The 12,459-nt window shown below is 37.4% G+C and overlaps 1 long non-coding RNA gene across 1 annotated transcript; it reads right to left on the bottom strand.

Annotated features, from left to right (window-relative positions):
* Positions 1-1,594: 1,594 nt before the first annotated feature.
* Positions 1,595-5,918, bottom strand: LOC131380683 (uncharacterized). The gene is made up of 3 exons (XR_009208769.1): positions 5,758-5,918; positions 3,234-3,336; positions 1,595-1,618 (listed from the first exon to the last, which is right to left on the bottom strand). It is a non-coding gene; the product is annotated as an uncharacterized LOC131380683 (long non-coding RNA).
* Positions 5,919-12,459: the final 6,541 nt, after the last annotated feature.

Below are 12,459 nucleotides of genomic sequence, written 5' to 3'. Positions count from 1 at the left end.
CGTGTTTATATAACATTCTGGGAATAGAGGCTGATTTATAAACATTTTGTAATGCAAAATAGATTTGAGCACACCACTGTGCAAGTCATGGTTTGTGAATTGCTAATAGGCCACGAGTTTGGCTTAAATATACATCACATCCCAAGACATTAATCAATTCCTAGAGCTGAGTGAACACAAGGCTTGTCCTTCTGGGACACCAAATGCCTATTTTGAAGAAAGGAATTATAACAAGGAGCACATAGGCATTCTAGACCTTGAAGCTCTTAGCAGCAGCACATCTTTTGTTTCATTTTTGAATGAAAAGCATTTGAAAGAAGAAGCTCATGGTAGATTCAGTCTGACTTCTTTTTTAAAAAGGATAAATACAGTGGTTTTACATTTATATGAAATATCCAATTGTTTGGCTATTTGTTGACTCCCAAATATTTGGTCCTTGGACAACATAATGAAAAACTCCTCTTCTGTATAAAATCTCTCCAAAGCTGAGCCCATCATGAAAAATTAATGGAATTATGAGTGGGAGAAAATGGAATCTTTTTTTTTTCTTTTCTCGTTGTGTTTTGTTGTTACATACTGTTAAAACACTGATGCTTTTTCTTTGTCTATGTTTCCAATATACAGGATTAAAAAAAATTTTCTTGTTATATTAAAATACATTTGGCATTCTTGAAGATGCCATATTTACATTCAAAACATCTTTAAAGTACTTTCTCATATATCCTTTAGTCATCTGTTCAGCAGCATGTGAAAAATCTTACGCATCCTAGTATTCTTTGCATTTTAAAGATGTGATAACAGAACTAGAGTTTAAATGACTAGTCAAGGATATTTAGCTAAGAAGTGGTGGAACTGGAAAATCAGATATTCACGTTACTAGTTTAGGGCTCTCCCTGATTGTGGTAATTGTTAATGCAATTATTTCCTTGGTTATATATTTTAGATTTTTTTAATAAAGTGATTCCTCAGGTTTTAAAACTAGTAATGAACTCTCCAATAAAAGTATGTTGCAAAAAATGAAAGTATGTTACTAAAATTTAAAAAATTTGTTATAGAGTACACACTGTATTAAATCTAGAGAATTTAAGAACTTTTGAATTTCCCTTTGGTGTCTTTGTTCCAAGGTCCAATGTTCTGGCCAGTTGAGGCCTGACCCAGGGGTGGGAATATTCAGAATTTCTCTATAAAAATCTGTTTTGGGGAACACTTATCTAGCATGCTAGTTGTTTGCTTCCATGTGAAGGGAATTCAGTGAATCTGCAGACCTTAGTCTGTCTCTTGGGGGACACATCAGACTATAGCAGGCTCCCATTTCTTCCTTCATCCATTCTTTTAATACATTCATTCATTCATTGTCCTCCTTCCCTTCCTTCTTCCTTCCCATTCTTTCTTTCCCTTCCTTCCCTCTCCCCTCCCACTTCATCTATTTATTCTACTAACATCTTTCTGACATTTTTCTTGCATGTTGGGTTACTCCACTCTAGAGAAGGAGACGTGACTTATCTGCTTAGTACATTTGAAAAGAGTGAACAGGGCATACGCATACTCAGCTCTCCTACTTTCATCTACTTTTTGTAATAGTCTTCCTGCTCTGCTCCTCCAAGGCTAGGCTCTTCATCTGTGAAGGACAGGAAAGGGGGCTTGTCACAGTTCACTGAGGCTGAGATTAGGTTGGTAAGTCTGCCTAATTCCCAGATACACATCAACTGGCCCTGCTCAACTTTTATCTGTCAAAATGAGATATATGGGCAACCACCTGTCACTCCTTGGCCTTATTTTTTTAATTTATTCAGATCCTGGGGAAATTACAGAAGTGCCATTTATTGAGCAGGCTTAAAGATGTTAATAGCCATAAACTCAGCATTTGGATATCTTGTGAACTATATATTCATTTTTAACTTTGGAGCATTTTCTAGACAAATGTATTTCAAAAACCTGCAATATAGATAGTAATAATAATAATTGCAGCTGACGTTGATACTGTGGTAAATACTTTACTTGTTTTATCTCAATGAATCTTCATTATACTAGTTTTGATGAATACATGTATTATCTTCAGCTTTCGAGAAACAACTGAGATTTTAGTCTTGTATCTTCTCTGAATTAAAATATTTCCCTTTATTGATAAAGCAGCATAAAAATGGTACTGTCTAAAGCAGAAAAGGATCATTGGATGGGGAAGGATTCTATGCTGTGCCCTCAGGATTGAAACTCTCATTGCAAAAATTATAATGGAGAAAATTATTGCAGTGAAAGAGATCTGACCTAACTGACTCCATCTTCCTTCTAACCTCCAAGCGATGCTCATTCCTTCCTGCATATGGGCCAAACTGACTTTGGAAGGAACTTAGTTTATAGTTTAACTTGCAAACAAAGATGATAACTGCCCTTTGCCAAAACAAACCCTCTGCCTGCCTAGGGACTAGACTGCCTTTGTAGGACTAACCGAATAGCTACAAGATTAGAAATTATGGCTTAGGAGCCATGCAGCTGGAGGCTGCAAGATTCTGAGCCTCCTCAAATTGTTCCTCAGGATAACATCACCATTATAAAACCTAAGATCAGTGCTTGAGATATTTTGCACACCCTGCACTTAGTGGATCAGCTGGCACCAACCAGATCAATAAACTGATTCTTCTGGTCTTGCTGCCCCCACCTAGGAACTGACTCAGTGCAAGAGGACAGCTTCCACTCCCTATGATTTTATCTCTGACCTAGCCAAATAGCACTCCCCACTTTCCAACCCTCTACCCACCAAATTGTACTTAACAACTCCATCCCCAAATTTTCAGGGAGATTGATTTGAGTAATAACTCCATCTCCCACATGGTGTGGTCAGCCTCATATCAGTTAAACTCTTTCTTTACTGAAATGTTGTGGTCTTTACTTGTGCAGCAGGTATGAAGAACCTATTGGGCAGTTACAAGACCCTGCTTTAGAAATAAATAACTTACTCCCAGGCTGCTGGCAAGCTCTGGCTCTCACCCTTCAGCTGTTAGCCCTCTTGGGGACAGGCAGCAGGCAGTAGGCAGTAGTTTGCTCATTTATACTTGCTCTAGGCAATGGAGGCCCATTGAAAGCTTTTGCATAAAACTTGTTCGTTCTCCCTGACATCACAGGGCATTTTCCTACACCATTATTTTACTTTCAGGCCCTCCTTTCATTCATTATTTCTGCTGTAACGAAATACCTGACATGGGGTAATGTATAAACAACAGAAATTTATTTCTTACACTTCTGGAGATGGGGAAGTCTATAATCAAAATGCCAGCAAGTTGAGTTTCTAGTAGAGCCAAGTATCTCTTCTTCTAAGATGTCACTTTGTTGCTGCATCTTCTGGAGATAAAATACTGTGTCCTTACATGGCAAAGAAAAGCTGAACCCACCCTCTCAAGGCTTTTGTAAGGAACCTAGTTCCATCCATGAGGGTTTCCCCCTCATGACTTTATCATCTCTTAAAGGCCTCTCCTCTTAATACTGTCACACTGGCCATTAAATTTCGTCACATGAGCTTTGGGGGACAAATCAGATTATAGCAGGCACCGATTTCTTCCTTCATCCATTCTCTTATACATTCATTCATTTGTTCTTTGTCCTCCTTCCTTCCCTTCGTTCTGCCTTTCCATGCTTTACTCCTTTCCCTTCCCTCCATCTCCCCTCCCACTTCTTCTACTTATCCTATTAACATCTTTCTGACATTTTTCTTGCCCGTTACTGAAGCCTTGATCTGGATCATTGACTCTTCCCCCTTCTGCTTTGACTGTCTCAACAACTGCAATTTTGTCTCCTGGTAAATTAAACTCAAGCAATTGCTGGCAGAAAAGCAGCTCTTAAATGGCAGTGTAAGTTATTTCTCACTGGGGCTCTTTTCTCCCCTCACCTTTGTGAGATAATTGGAAATAAATCTGTGAGCATTAAAAAAAAAAGGAGTGAAAAGATACTAAGATAATTTTACACCAGACTCCATTAGAATCTCTTAGAACTTTTAACTTCTGTACTTTAATATGTGGCTAAATTTCTTCACTACCGCTTATATTTTAAATAATAGTCTTCTGGGATAGATGTTGTTAGAGTATGAAGTATAAGCCATATACAAAAATGTTGTAGACTCAGATTTAACTGTCACAATACATCCTAATTCATAAACAGTAAATACTTAATTACTTAGCATTGTCAGAAAATGATATATTCTGCTTAATCCAAAATTCTATTTACTAAAGCATGCTAAATAATCTAGATATAAATTATCAATTTCAAAGAAAAATATTAGAATTTTTACTGAAGTAAACTAATTTTTTTGATGATTCAAAATGTTTTATCTCTAGATTCAGATTAGTTGGTTTAGAAGCCCAACACTATTGCATCTTTGAGTGAATGTCAAACTTTCTAAGCTTCATGTATCTCATCTACAAAATGGGGAATATGATAATTTCTAACCTCATGGAATTATGGTACAAACCAAATAGAAATAATTTATATCACATACTTGGAATAGCTTCAGAGCATATAACAGGTGTGGTGGATTTCAAATATGTCCACACATTCCTCAATATTTTTTAAGATGTAGAGCTTAGTTCACACTCCATTGACAGCTGCTACACTTAGTGATTTACTTCCAATGAATAGGCTATGGAAGTTTTCATGACATATCATTTCCTGTGCTAGTCATTTCCTGTGTCCTGGTTGCTCTCTTGGGTCATTTGCTCCAGGGAGAAACCAATTGCATGTAACTAGGACACTTGGCTGATGAATTGAGAGGCGCATGTGGTGAGGAACTAAGGCCTTCAGAAATAACCAGCAAGGAATTGAATCCTGCCAACAACCATGTGAACGAGTTATATATCAGATCCTACAGATTTCACATGACTAAACTGTCATCATCTTGATGGCAACCTCATGAGAGACCCTGAGCTAGAACTACCCAGCTAGCCGCTTCTGGACTCATAACCCTCAAAAACTGTGAGAGATAATAAGCATTTGTTGCTTTACATTTGTGCATTGTTTGTTATGCAGCAGCAGATGATGATTAATGTAATAAGCACTTAAGATTTGTTAGGCATTATTGTTATTCATTCACTCTCAGTAGTTGAGGCACCTGAGCACACCCATCTTTTAATTCAAATCCCATAAAGCTTCAGTTGGTTAAAGCTGGACAAAACCTTTTACATTAGTGCTTTGACCTGATTTTGAGGTGGTTTCTAAATTTAGAACTAGCTGTGAGTTAAATGCTCTCACTTTATAAAGAACAGCTTGATAACTTTATTTTCTAGAGCAGGATGATAATTTTTTAAAAAGTGACAAAAGATACTACTGCTCAAGTTTCACTGATGTCCAGAATAAAGGGGTGAGCATGTGTTCACTTGCTATATATAAGTACACTTCACATGCCACGAGTCTACTTATTCCCCTTGATCAAATGAGAGCCCCAAAGCTCAGAGAATGTCAATGAGTTTCTAAGATGCTACAGGAATAAGACTGCAGAATGAGGATTTGGACCTGGTTGTATCTGACTTCAAATCTGGTGTTCTGGTTACCTTATGCCTCTGAGGAAGGAAAGATGGGATCAGAGCCCAGATTCAAATAGTATCAGGCAACTCTCTCATAGGTAGACTGTTCTGTTAATGAAGTAGGACCCCTAGTCTTGTTCCTAGTGAAGGCCAATTGTTCTGCACATCCCTGCGCATGCACACACACACACACACACACACACACAATCAGAGCTAGACATCACATGCTTGATCCCAGTGAGACTTTTACCAATGGTATGTGGAAGGTCTCAGTGAAGAATAGAGGACACCAGATGAGCATATGGATGACTCAGTACAACTTGTCACATTGGTTAGGAAATTCAATTTCAGGCCATATTTGCCTTGCTGAGAATGAGTCAGTTGTCCTTTCTCTTCTCTGACACGTCAAAGGTTTACCTGAACAGGTCAAGGTTGTCATAGGAAATGGAAGAGCATAAAGAATAATGAAAACAGTCCAAGAAAGGTATTTTGATATTCATCAAACATGGAGTTTAGTGTCATTTCACTGTATTCTCCATGAAATAAGATTTTTCCAAGAACATTTTTTTTTTTTAGCAAACAAAGGGGTAAACGGATAGCCTGAACTTACATGTATGTCTCTTTTTGGGAGAAAGGTGCTCTAAATCAGTTTTTTAATAGTGAGACATTTTAAAGTTCTTTCTGTCTATTAAGAGATTTGAGTGATTCCTTTCCCTCTCTAACAAATCGCTTGTCATTTCTACTGTATGGACTTTTTTTTTCAAAGTAGGCCTCTCAACCACTAGTCACTTAAAAAAAAGAATTCTATCATATCTTACCAAATCAATACTTGATAATAGTAAAGTTCCAACTACTGCCCAGTCATTAGAGGTCTGGTATGTAACCTCCAGAGTATGATTTATTAAAAGTAAACTCGGAGGCTGGTAAACATATGGTGATGTAATTCTAGAAATGCTAGCTAATAACTTTATTTGGGTCAGCTTTACAGTCCTGAGGGAATGGCTCTTGGCCACTCATGGGTGAGTCTAACCATGGAATACTTTGTTTCAGCAATGACTAAATGTCTAAGAAAGAATGGCAAAGCTAGCTATTGCCTGTATTTTAAACATCAGGAAACTTTTGGAGTTAGTTCCAGATTACCCATCCCTATTGGGAATCACAGGAAAGAAAATTTGGTAATAGACAGTTGAAAGTACATGTATTATCCAAAGGACAGGGCATTTAGGAGAACTGAATATTCCCACTGTTATTTCTTGGCTCAGAGACTTAGAAGCCGACTTTTGGTTTTGAAACAGAATCTGCCAGTTACTTGCTATGTGACCTTAGACAAACCACTTCCCCTCTCTAAGGCTTAATACTCTCATTTGAAAATCAGAGTGATATTAATAATAATCTCAGAGGGCATCATTAGGATTTAACAAAATTATATATGTAAAATGATTAAAATAATGCCAGATAATTGCTAATCACTCAGTAAATGTAAGCAGTTAATAGTAATAACATAATAGCAACATTAACAATTAGTGCTACAAAGTTACACTTTGTAATTCATCGAACATTTGATGTGCTGTAACTCACACCAAAGTTACACTTTGTTGTTACACAGTTCATTTGCTTTTCGCATTTAGGATTACATATGACAAGTTTGTGTGTGTGTATGTTGTAGCGATCATGGTGATGATGGTGGAAAGGAATGCTTGTATGCTGGCTATTATCTAGTCCCCTACCTCATGTTAATTTAAGAGGCCTTGAGGCAAGGCTCTGTTGGCTCTTTATATCTGGCCCAGGCTGCTATGTATATCTGCTCAGGATCTACAACAACCACAGTCAGAAAGACTCCAGTAATTCAATGGGAATTGAGAGTTGACTCAAGTTTTACCACATTTTACTTCTCAGTTGCATTGGACATACTATACCTACCACTTCCCGAAATCCTTTTCACTTGGCTTCTGGAACATGTTGGCTTGGCTCCCTTGCTACCTCACTCATCACTCCTTCCCATTTCTCCTCATCATCTTAATCTCTTATTCTCAGAGTGTCTGGGACTGTATTTGGTATTTAGGGCATTTATTCTCTTGTCTATCTATAGTCACTCCCTGAGTAATATCATCCATTCTGAGATCTCTTAAAGCCATCTCTATCCTAATCATTTTAAAATTTGTATCTCTAGCACAGAACTTGTTACTGAATTCCAGACTCTTAACCCAGCAGCCTACTTGAAACATCCACTTGGATATTCGAGGGGCATTGCAAACTTACCTTGTCCCAAACTAACCTCCTGAATTCCTTCCCTGCTCCTCTTGCACTCTTCCCTGTTTCACTAAGTGCCAACTCTCTCCTTACCCTTTTGAGGCCACAACTACTGCAATGTTTAACTCCTTTTCTGCCTTACACTGCACATAAATAATCTAAGGAAATTCTGTCAGCTCTGTCTTCAAAATATGAATGGAATCCAACAGCCTCTCACCGTTTCCATGGTTTCTTCCCATGTCCAAGTTATCTGTAGTTTTATATGTGGATTATTATAATTGCCTCTTAATTATCTTTACCTGCTTCACTGACCATCTCTTGTCTATTTTCAAGTCAACAGCTACAGTGATCTTTCCAAGGGGTTGAATCCAAGCTTGTCACTCCTTTGTTTTAATTCCTCCAACAGTCTCTCAGCACTCAAAGCCAAGCATTTACAATGGCCCACAGGGCCCTAGTGACCTATTTCTTCTACCTCAACCTCTTTAACTTCATTTCTCATTCACTCTTTAATTCTGTTGCATTTTAACCTCTTTATCTTCTTTGAGCAAGTGGTCATACTCCGACCCCACAGGCCCTTTGTACTTGCTGTCCCATCTGCCTGGGACAAACACACACACACACACACACACACACACACACACACGTTCTCTTTCTCTCTCTCTCTGGGTACACTGAATGAAATCATAGATCCATCTATCTTTCTACCTTTGCCCTGAACAATAGTCCCTCTCTCTCCACATTTTCCTTCTACAGCATTTAAAACTGCCTGATTTTATAGAAAGATAGAATAAATATTCATTCACACATTCATATACATAGATGAGTTATAATTTATTTTCTCTACTTCTATCAGAATGTAAGCTACATAGATGGTATTTACATTTACATTTTGCTTATTGCTGTATTCCCAGATCTTAGAAAAAATGCTTGACATGAAAAAGGTACTTAATGAATATTTGTTGAATGAATAAATGAATAAATTAAATCTTTATCAAGCTGAACTTATTCCTACCGGAGGCACTACTTTTGAAAACCATACCAGCCACAGATTTTCTTGCATTGCAAAGGACCTTAGACACTCACTGTATCCTCCTAATTTTACAAGTGAGTATTCAGAGACCCAGAAATAAATAGTGGTTGTCTTAGGCCTTGGAGTAAATAAGTAAAATATTAAGGTCCAGACTGTCAGTTTCTTAACTCTTACTCAGTATGGTGTTCTATAGTCTTAAGACATGTCAGAAACCTCCAAAAGAAATTGTAGAGGGCCTAATACTGGGGATAATGTGGATATTATATCAACAGGGACAAGTCCAGGGCTTGACAAGGACACTTAAAACAGCAATAAGCAGCAGAGTTCACTGGGAAATTAGGGCAGGAAAAAAAATAACAGATGCTGGTGACATTGCAGAGAAAAGGGAACAATTATGCACCATTGATGGGAATGTAAATTAGTTCAACCATTATGGAAAGTAGCGTGGTGATTCCTCAAAGAGCTAAAAACAGAACTACCATTCAACCCAGCAATCCCAATACCGTGGATATACCCAGAGGAATATAAAGCATTCCACCATAAAGACACATGCATGCAAATGTTCATTGCAGCACTATTCACAATGGCAAAGACATGGAATCAACCTAAATATTCATCAGTGACAGATTGGATAAAGAAAATGTGAGACATATACACCATGGAATACTATATAGCAAGATCTTGTCTTTTGTGGGAATATAAATGGAGCTGGAGGTCATTATCCTTAGAAACCTAATGCAGAAACAGAAAACCAAATTTCACATGTTCTCACTTATAAGTGAGAGTTAAGTGATGAGAATTCATGGACACAAAAGAAAGGAACAACATACATTGGGGCCTACTTGAGGGTGGAGGGTAAGAGGAGGGAGAGGAGCAGAAAAATAGCTATTCGGTACTAGGCTTAGTACCTGGTGATGAAATAGCCTGTAAATGAACCCCTGTTACATGAGTTTATGTATATAACAAACCTGCACATGTACCCCTGAACCTAAAATAAAAGTTAAAAAAACAAAAATAATAAAATGTAAAATGTGGTTCAAAAAGAAGAGGTCATAGAGACTGAAGAAAGGTTTGTTCATTGCCAATTGGTTAATTTGTTCATAATCCACTGCTTATGCCAGTTCCTATACTAGGGGCTGAAGGACACAGACAAATTGTACTTGCTGTGCTGGGGGCTGACATTCTTTTCAGCTGGGTGAGTAGGAGATGTGGAACAAGGTATACTTGAGGAGGATTTCACAGAAAAGATGAGATCTGAATTAAGTCTCAGAAAATAAGTGGACCCCAATAGGTAGAGGAGGAGTGAGGAGGTGGAAAGATAGTGAGCAGCATGGGCAAAGTCATAGTGGTATGATAGTGCATATATTCAGGGACTAAACATTAGTCAATAGGACAGGAGAGGTAGGTTAGTGGAAGGGGTAAGGAGGAGAGGGAGGACTGGGAAGGTGGACTGAGGCCAGACGGTGCATGGTGAATGGTATCTTAGAGCTTGAACCTCTAAACACCTTGTTGAAGGAGGGTCTCTCTCTCTCTCCTCTTTCTTTCTTTCCTCCCTCCCTCCCTCCTTTCTTTTTCTTTCTTTCTTTCTTCTGTCTTTCTGCCTTTCTTCCTTCCTTCTTTCCTTCCTTCCTTCCTTCCTTCCTTCCTTCCTTCCTTCCTTCCTCCTTCCTTCCTTCCTTCTTCCTTCCTTCCTTCCCTCCCTCCCTCCCTTATTTTTTTCTTTCTTTCTTTCTTTCTCTTTCTTTCTTTCTTTCTTTCTTTCTTTCTTTCTTTCTTTCTTTCTTCTTTCTCTTTCTTTCTTTCTTTCATTTTTGTTAAAACTCAAAAAGGCCTTTAATGCTATTTTGATGTTCCACCAACTTTCTTAGATATCAATTTTTCTATTATTTGCTTCTAGAGATTCTAAGCAAATTTTCATGTGCTTCTATTATGAGGAAAATAATAACACTTTTACATTAATATATGTCACATGCACAGATGTAGTTTAGCAGGCCCAAACTTAGTTCTAATGTACAATGCATAGGCACGTTGTGAGAGAAGATTGTAAGAATAAAAATATATCTTGTATTGTACATTCTGATCTGTAATTCTTCTCAGGGAAAAGAATGTATAAATTTATTTATTTATATACCTAAGTCTTAATGCAGAGAATACTTTATTTATATTATAAAAATCCCAGGTGAGGAGCCAACAGAGTAATTTTAAAGTATCAAAGAGGAGTTTACATGGAATAAATTACATTCAAGGAAAAGATAAGTATTCGATTTTTGTAGCATGACTCTCCTTTACATTACCATAAAATGGAGGAAAACAATAAAACTCCCAGAAAGTTCTGAAAAGCCAGTGATTCTTTTTAATAAAAGATGAGTGATCTGTGTATATTACTGTGATTAATCAAAATGATACAATATTTATTTGCATTTGTCAGGCAAGGTGCTGGAATTTTCTTAGTAGATTTTAGTGAAGATAGGAACACAGTGTAGCAGCAGCACTGTCTCCTTCCTTTTAATTGACAGATTACAGATAGAACAATCAGAAGTTGGAAGAGAGCAGGGAAAGTAGATGAATTCTTCCCAGATGATGCAGGGGCCCTGTTAATGGAATTCTGTTCACGTAGTCTAGAGCTCAGACCTGCCTTGGTTTAATCAGCTTGCTGAACATTATAGTTGAGTATAGCCATGTTGATCCAGGTCTCTACATACATAATTTATTTCCCCTAAATTAGATCTTGTTTAGTTCCCATTGTTTGACACATTATATTGAAAGTGCAATGGTGAGAATACAGTACTGTATCAGTTTATGTATGCATGTATCTCTGTATATATTTAAAAAATTTATACATAGAGCTCCAGTGTTGACGCATATCACTCTATCCCAGGCATTTGATGACTACAAAAAAATATTGGATGTTAAGCAGGATGTCGACTTCTTCTATTTTGGCAATTATGTAGTCCCAGCTTTGCTGAAAATAAGGCCCATCCACCCTTGCAGAATTGAATAAGTCACAAGGATATAGCACGTGACACCTGTCCTGGTTGTGAGCAAGGTCTGCACTAATTCATCAAGTCCTGCAGTGAGGGATTCCACAAGAGCTGCTCATGACAAGCACAACAGAGACAAGTATTTAAAACCCAAGGATTTTGGACATATTGTTTTCAATGCTTTTTGGAAAATTTTGGCAAAAAATACAATTTTTGTTTCTTTGTTTTCCATCCATGGCTGAAAGAAAGAAATTCAAATAAGTCTATGGAGTTGGAGTGAAAAAGTGGCAGGCAAACCTGAAACACACTCATTTTTATGACATGTGATACTTAGACATTAGCAATTTCATAACCAGACCCAGAGTAGGACCAGAGAAAATGCTGGTAATTTTATTGCCAGTGAAGTGGCCCCAAAAAATGAAATTTTTTGAATTCCACCCATAATTTTTTTACTATGATTAAAATACAATTAAAATATGAAGAAAAATTCAAAATTGCTTTGTAACTGGTTTTAGAGTGGCAGTGTTCTTTATGTAAAGCATTATGTTTGTCAATAACGTACACATTTGGTCTTGTAGTCCTCATTTCTGATTCCTGACACTGTAAAAGGAGAACCTGGTTTTCTGAGGTGATGATATTTATAGTTCGGCATCATTAAAAAGCAATTCCTTGCTTATTTGGGATTCGAAGC

Source organism: Hylobates moloch, unplaced genomic scaffold (genome assembly GCF_009828535.3).
Source record: "Hylobates moloch isolate HMO894 unplaced genomic scaffold, HMol_V3 SCAFFOLD_11, whole genome shotgun sequence".
In the NCBI taxonomy this organism is placed as follows: domain Eukaryota; kingdom Metazoa; phylum Chordata; class Mammalia; order Primates; family Hylobatidae; genus Hylobates; species Hylobates moloch.
This window is presented reverse-complemented; position numbering and strand designations above follow the sequence as displayed.